Below are 8347 nucleotides of genomic sequence, written 5' to 3' on the forward strand. Positions count from 1 at the left end.
CTTTCTCTGTAAAAAATTAGTCTAGAAAAATATTAATTACTATAATCGTCTGCAGTATGGTCACAAGTTAACTAGGCGCAATTACTGACGATCGACAAATCTACAAATCGTAATCTTAAAAGTTTCAAGTAATTACTTCGCTGTTTCAAGAGTATCTTCTCGTTCGAGACAGTTTGAAATTGTCCGAAATTTACAAAGACTGCGTTAAGTCAAAGTTGCTAGAGAATAGATTCGAATAGATTTGCCTTTGCTCGAGCGAATAGTCACGAGTCGGGGCGAATAAATCGAGGGTAGCGAGCGTTGGCACTGCATTATTGTTCCTATTCGGAACTCTTAATTAAGGGGCCACCGTTTTGTCTGTCTCGAGTCGCGAAAGAATTTCCAAGGAACACGCGATGGAGTAGGCTAGGTGGTCGCCATTAATCTCTCAGGCCTACCGGGTGACAACGACCAAATTAGTCGGGCGATCCGTCAAAAAGAGCATTTCCGTGGGTAGGCGTGCATTATATCTACCACATGCTACTCCGCGCGCAGCACGCTTGCGCAGTCACCTTCAACGTGTATGTACGTATATACAGTACAGAACAAAAGTATTCGTACACCCTTTAAAACGGAACAATTTTTTTAAAATTGGTCCAAATGACTTGAGTTTTTTTGTGAAGTTAGGGACATTAATTTATTAAATGATGTGTAAAAAAATTTCAAAGTTGCAATTGGTCGGAATCGCGAAGAAAATAGTAAAGGTCGTTTTCTACAACTTTTTAATCTTTTTTACACATCATTTAGTAAACTGAAGTCATTTGGACCAATTTTAAAAAAGTTGTTCCGTTTTAAACGGTGTATGAATACTTTCGTCCGGTACTGTACATATACGCTGAATGAAAAAACTATTTGCTATAACTATTAAATACATTCGACTGAACAATATACATCGTGAGGAGAGGCTCGAGTTATAATTAAACGTAGAATGATTGTTTGTGAATATATAAGAAAAAACTGCAAAAAAAATTTCTACTCAAGGTTTTGTAGCCTGGAAAATAGATTTTGAACATTGTTCTGTTACGCATGCATTTGGTCTTGGAATAAGTAGAAATGGCGAGTAATGACCAGACACATCATCGGAGTCTTGTTCAACAGTAGATGCGTGGTTAACAAATTTTCTTAAGTCATTTTTTTCGAGAACTATGCCCTATTTGCAGGAATTTGATTTTAAAATTCCGAATCTTCTTTAGAAAGAATCATTTTCTACTTTGCACTCTACAACGTTAAAAAAAATACACTGATTGATTACTACAATTGACGGTGGAGAACCAAGAATGTATGAAATTACATTCTAACAAAAAATGTTAAAATCTTTTTCAGTCACGGTGCATGGTGTGATTTTAAGCGTCGAAAGTCGACACATACAAATCACATCTTTTTTATTAGTTACACAAATATTTAACAGATACATTTATTGGTAAATAAACCCGATAAATTCCAAATAAACTTCGCTTTTTCTGTAAATTTTATGGTACACTGCACAGGATGGTCTGTAAGTAATGGAACAGTAAATAACAGGCAGTGTGTATTCTTTCCAGTTGTAGAATATAATTTGCAAGTTTGTTTATAGAAATGTCAAGAAATTATAATAAAACAGTAGCTGTTATCGTATATTAATTCATAGTTTGTACATTACTTTGAGTTATACATTAGAAAGGGAATTATTCCTTTCTCGTCGTTCCTTAAAAGATAGCCATTTTTTACGTATACCAATCAGCTGTTGTCTCCAATATTTAAGCATTTATTTCTATACTATTCTTCTGCTGATGATTCGTTTCTTTCCAAAAATGAATGCTTTACCTTAAAACCCACTTCAAAGCCCTTTATCTCCAACACCGTTTGTTGCAAGTCAGATTGCAGTCTAAGATTCTGGAACCTGTATCCACAGGTAATAAAATGAAATGCGAATAAAAGTGTGTCTAACATGAAAGAATAATCTTCAAGATCGATTAAATTACGGTTACCCAAAAATGTGTTCTACATCAACGTAAACTCTGAATCACTCGTTGCACACGATCGAGCTGATCTGTTCTACTCGAAACAAGGTCCCAACACTGTTCTAAACGTCAAAATTTCACGATCATAAATGAAATAGGTTAACGATCGTTCAAGAAGCGCCCGTAGCCATATATTTCGGTGGGCCGGCGTCGATCTCGAAAATTTCCTGTTAACATTTAAATCACACCCACACCGCACATCCGGGCCGAGCGAGAGGGACAGAGGCGAGCAGGGGTTGGGGCGAGAAAGAAATATAGTTTGTAATACGTGTATCGTGCGTGCAATGGCCCGTGAAAGCTGACTGGCTGCTCGACACCCAGGAGAAGAGGGATGCAGCCACGCCAGCTATGTTAATTAAACGCGCTTCTAGCCCCCGCATAGGAAATCAGAGAAAAAAGGAGATGAGACGAGCGGTGCTCGAGGAGGAACGGGGCAACGTGAAAGAGGGTGCCGGCTAATAACACGTCCCGTACGACGAACGCACGCCACACGCCCGTCTTCTTCTTCTTCTTCTTCCTCCTCCTCGTCCTCCACCATCTCCCCTCCTTGCTCCGTTTCTTCGTCTCTCTCCGCAATTCTTTTTTGTCCACGGACCTCGGTTGTCTTCTCGACGCTAGAAGAATGTCGTAAGAGTTCGGGCCAAGTCTTCTGGATTCCTGGATGAAACGTCGAACACCTTTTTTTGGGACCCTAACATCTGTGGAACTTTTGGAATTTGAAATATAGCGGGTAAATGATTAGAGAGATTTATAAGGACAGTTTGTGTATCGTTATCATTGAATTGTAGATGTTTATGGAGATTCACTCATTTACAGGATAATATATGAAAATAGACGATGAATATTTTATTCTTTCTGTAAAGGACTTTAGTGCGTTCTCTACAGTCGATTCAGTATTATTGATTTTTTATGGACCAACTATGAAACCGATACTAAGATTTTGAAGATACAGGGAGGTTCATTAGCTCAGTTTATGTTTCTTGGTAGTTGGGGCAAAGCTGGAAACACGTTTTGGAAAGAGAGATTACACTCCTTTCGTTCAGTATCAAGATACAATTCATACGTGAAATAAATCTGGCAAATTGTTAGAGAATTTTTTGCGAGATAAAGTATTAATTATACACTTTCTTAAGAAACATTAAAGCTCAGTAGGTACTGTTTACGCTTGTAGAACATCATAAAATTGACGCAGAATGTATAACACACGTACATGAAATACGTTTTTCGCAAACCGCCACAGATGTTCTACCATTTCCAAACAGAACTGCGCATTCACCAAATTACATAAATGTTCACACACAATTATACATGAAACAATTCAAATATATATTCTGGTAACGCCAGTTCTAGATGTTCTATGCAGAGCTGCAGTACCACAGCGTCGAACCGTCCGCACCATTTTTCAATTACCCCTGCATCAATAATAATGCTCAATTTCAATGAGTTTATCTCCGTTCCAATTACCTCTGCAATCTAAACTTTCTCGCGGTGAAAGCATTTTAAAAAAATAAAACTAAAATCGTCGGTGCGTTGACCCCCCCGACAGAAATTTCGCCCTCGTATACAGCGATGGGAAACCGTGGCGGAGACTTCTGTTCTGTCCGTGATTATGGAGACCACTTTGCACGGAAATTACGCGCGTTCCGGCCTGACGCTTCCACAAAAAACGTGGCCCCGGAAAGAAAAAGAGGAGGAACACGGAGAAGCAGCAAAAAAAAAGCTTTAAAAGGCCGGCTAAAGTTACACCGCCGACAAATTAGCCAGGGCACGACGGGTGCGCGTCGCGTCCGAGGGGTTGGCCGCGTTTCACGGAAACGCGGGCCGCACCACGTGGCCACCCTATCAAGGGAGCCAATGGAGACGGCATATGTCTGACAACCGCTTAATCATCGGGGAAAATTTTCCTGTCGTCCAACAGATTAGCCGCAGCTCGAATCTAACGTCACCATGGTTCACACACCCCCCATTTTCACACTTCCGTGCGCGATACCATTCATTCCTGATCCCATAGTTTGCTTTTCTTAACCCTCATCCGCCGGATGCTGGGTCACTTTAACCGAACTGCTACAACCGTCATAGTGGGTTTCATTAGACCGTGCAAAGTGGTCACTCGAAAGAGTTAGATGACGATGTTCGAATACAGGGTATTCGGCAGAGTTGGGCAAAATTTTATTTGCGTAATATGTAGTGAAAAACGGTGGTATCTAAGAGCGTCATACTGACCTTTAAATACTTAATGAGATTAAATGTTATTTCCAAAGTCATTGTTTGCTAATTGTGTCTACGAATTTAAGTAGTATTGTTTTGGAAAGTGGAAGTATTTTTATCTTTTATTGGTTGTCTGAAACTTGTTATCCAGATAATGTATTTGTCGATCTCTTGTGTCTAGTTAATGGAGTCAAGAAAGTTTAACCCTCTTCTTAATTATATGTTTTGTTACAGAAATTTGTGAATTAATTTGACACTAATAGCTTACACAGGTTAGAATCCACTGATAGGGAAATACATTCCCTTAATTCAATTTTAATTCAAAGAATGTTAATGCATTCGTCTATTGACCATTGCACAAAGGTAATAATTCTACATGTCAAAACGAAATGAAAATCAAGAACGACGAAATCGTGTTTGAGACATTGTTTTCAAGTTATTAACAATCAATAGTTGAGGTCAGAAACGCCTGAAACTAGGCAGTCGACGTACCTGGCATTCCTTGAAAAATAAAATATTTACGTCCTTACTTCGTGACCAAACATGTGATTTGTACCTTTCCTTTGATACAATCCCGAAATCTGTAGGTCATTTACGACCGTTGGCGACGACCCTGAAAACCAGATATGTAGTATTATCTTCATTAGCTCTTTACATGTTTGTATAACCTTTCTGTCTTTTGCGTAGGATTCGAGTAACGTTCCCTTAGTTCGATGGTAGTCGTTAACGCGAAAACATCTAGTCACCGAAAAATAGCCCTTCATTTTGTTATAGTATAAATTCAATTTATTTACTATAGTAAGTTTTAGTTTAGTTTACGTTAGTTTATTTAACGTTTATTCAGTGCGTGTGTTCTGTACTTTCCCTTATGGATTTAAACAAATAATCGGGTTTAATGTGCAACAATTCGTGAGTGCTTTTCGATGAAGTGCTGCAAGAAGATTCTGAAATGCAGATGTTACGCATCATATTTCTGACTACGAGGTAAAAGTTCCTATTTGTACACAGATTGCCTGATTTCAGGCGTTTTATCCCCCAATCTTTAACTTCTAATAACTTGAAAAGGAAACTTTTAAGACAGTTTCGTTACTCTTGATTTCCTTATTACTTTAACATGTAGAATCACCCCTTAATGTTTCTAACGCCAGTACCCTAACACCATATATAATTTGAACGGAAAATTTTTTCGTTTTGTTACTAGTTACTATGGAGTATTTCAATAATATACGATTAGAGCGCATTAAAGTTCATCACGAGTGCTCTAGTAACGATGCAACGAGTTACGACAATTATCACCTTAAATCATCCGCACCCCTTTGCCTTTAGCTAACCGTAATACAACACCTATACTAAAATCTCCTGATCAAAATCTCTGAAACCATATTCTATACATTGAAACCTTACTGATACCTGCTCCATACATTTCATAAATATTTCTTACTGTTCGTGTGACTGTAATGTTGATCACTAGTAATTAATAATTTCTGGGCCTATACACAATCTTCAGTGGGCGTAAACGAAATTTTTTCCATTATCCGACCATCGTATGTCCCATCCACGCCGCTCGTTTCTCGCAAGGTTAAAGTTCCGCTAATTTCTGAACGCTTCCAAGAAATCCGTACCTCCTACGTGGTTCGCAATCAACTAAGAATTTTCGAGAAAAAAAACGAACTTAAAATGTAAATTGTTTCCATCATCCTGGGAATATACGAAAGAAAATTCACCCGCAATTTCGTCGACTCTTAGGGCTCAATTTATGCGTCCAGTCCGCGAGAAGGAACGACTTCGAAGAAGTGGTAACGAGTCCCGGTACAAAATCGTCGCGCCGCGGCCATCATTGATACATTAATTTTCTTTTTCTCATACGCACGCCCCATTCCTCCACCGTTCGAGGGTAAATTGATTCGATTATTCGCGATGAAAACGGGGTAAACACACCGATATTATGTAAATTTTCGTTCCGTTTTCGCGTCTCCGACCAGCCGGAGAGGGTTCATTATATGCTCTATGAAGCTTCTCTCTCTCCTGGCGGGACGCGGCGGCCCGGTGAATCGCGATTATTGGCCGCGCGGCATTAAACAACCGTTAAATAAAATAACGTATTATAATTAGTACTTTAACGGTGTCATAGTGGGCGGGAAAATTTTAATCGCGTTATCGGTCCGCCCGATAATTGAATGCGCCCGAAACGAATCCGACGAAATTAATAGAAAACAAAACGAGCCCCGGAGGTTAATGGGGGGGGGGGGTGGAGAATTCGCCGGTTGTGCAGCCACGAAACCGATCGTTGATTCCGGAAGGAACGCGATACGACGGACTCTTTTTCTTTCTTTTCGTTTTTCTTTTCACGCGGAACTCTACCCTGAAACGGGAGTTCGAAAGCTCGCGAATACGTTTTGTCCAGGAACGAAAGCAAAAGACGATAAATCTTCGAGAGGGTAAGTTCGCGCGTGGCACCGAGTTCCGCTGAAAATTTATTCCCCTTCGTTATCGCGAAGTTTCGCGACGGCCTTGAGCGTTGATCGCGCGTTTCCCTTTGCCACGAGACATAAGCAAAAACAAGAACAGGAAAAACACGTTGGAAAATTTTTTCGTTTTCCCATGTTTCGTATGGATGGGTGGCGTAATATGTACTTAGAAGGTTTTTTGAAACTATGATTGCTACGTCACGCGTGTGTTGATAACATACTGTGCATTCTGAAATCATTAATTTTTATTGTGAGATGTTTAATAAAACGTATTTAATTGGGGTTTATGGTTTATGAGACTTAAGGGGGTTAACACGTTGACTGTCAGACTAATTTTCTGTGTCTTGCTCACAGATGTGTGGTGAACGGAGCAATGAATGAATATTTAAGAGATTTCGTAACTATTAAAGTCGAATTTTAAATGATGATAATATTAATAAATATTTGACATATGAAAGTTAGATTTTTTAATATTTATACCTTTTTATAATGTACTGTATGTTACTTACGTAATTTTTGGAATATTTTGGTAAATTGTTGAATTTAAATGTGTTGTCGTACTTTATACATTTCTTATCGGTTTATGTTAGAGTATTGATATTATTTAAAAATTTAAAGGTATTATCGTTTACCTGATGTATTATATTTTAATTACTTCTGACGTAATTGGTTACTCCGGTAGTAGTCAACGTGTTGAAAAATTGACTTTGTGAGAAATCTTGTCTTATCAGTTCTCATTTCACTAAAAAAAAAACAGCTTTGCTGGTGTGAAATTTTTATGGGTTGTGGGCCGCCAGTTAACGTGTTCTCTTAACACTAAATATATTTATCATCTCTTGAGTTATTATTATCGATTAACCAATAACTTCGTATAAAAAGTCTTCCTATTATTTTTGTAAAATCGCATCAGCAGCAATCATCGATGACCCTAAATGATATTTTAAGATGTCTAGATCCTTATACCATGTTTATAGTATTCAAATCTTTCCAAAACTTCAATACCTTTCCCTAAAGTCGTTCTTACTGTAAAGAAATCGGTTAATTGTTCTTTTTTACTTTCATCGTGAACGGTATAAAGAACGCTTGATTGCTTCATACAGTTCCTTCCACCTTTCCCAACGGCGGTAATTAATTCCGACGTTTATAAGCACGTGAGTACTCAGGAAATTAGAATCTAATCCAAAAAAAAAAAAATTCAGCGGCGCAGAACGATTAAAGCACCTTAGCGTTTCGATCTCTGTCCCTGTACGTTGTCTAAACGACTCAGAGAGAAAGAAAGAAATAGAGAAATAGAGGAATAGAGGAATAGAGGAATAGAGGAATAGAGGAATAGAAGAATAGAGAAATAGAAAAATAGAGAGAAAGGCACGGAAGGAAAAAAAGAAAGAAAGGCCACGATCTTCTTTCTCTGTTACCACGGAACGATTTTCTCACGGTGTTCATGCCGAGATAATTAAAGCGTGTCTTTGAGGACGGAACGGAATGGAAATGCACGCAACGTGATTTTCGCGAAACAGTTTTGCGGTCGGTGGCACGGTCTGTGGCGCTCTTTTAAACTCAAACGACTTGGGTGGGGGTACTCTTTCTTCTCTCTGTCCCCCTCCCCCCTTTCGTTATTCTTTAGAAAATTGT

Source organism: Dufourea novaeangliae, unplaced genomic scaffold (genome assembly GCF_001272555.1).
Source record: "Dufourea novaeangliae isolate 0120121106 unplaced genomic scaffold, ASM127255v1 scaffold170, whole genome shotgun sequence".
Classification (NCBI taxonomy): domain Eukaryota; kingdom Metazoa; phylum Arthropoda; class Insecta; order Hymenoptera; family Halictidae; genus Dufourea; species Dufourea novaeangliae.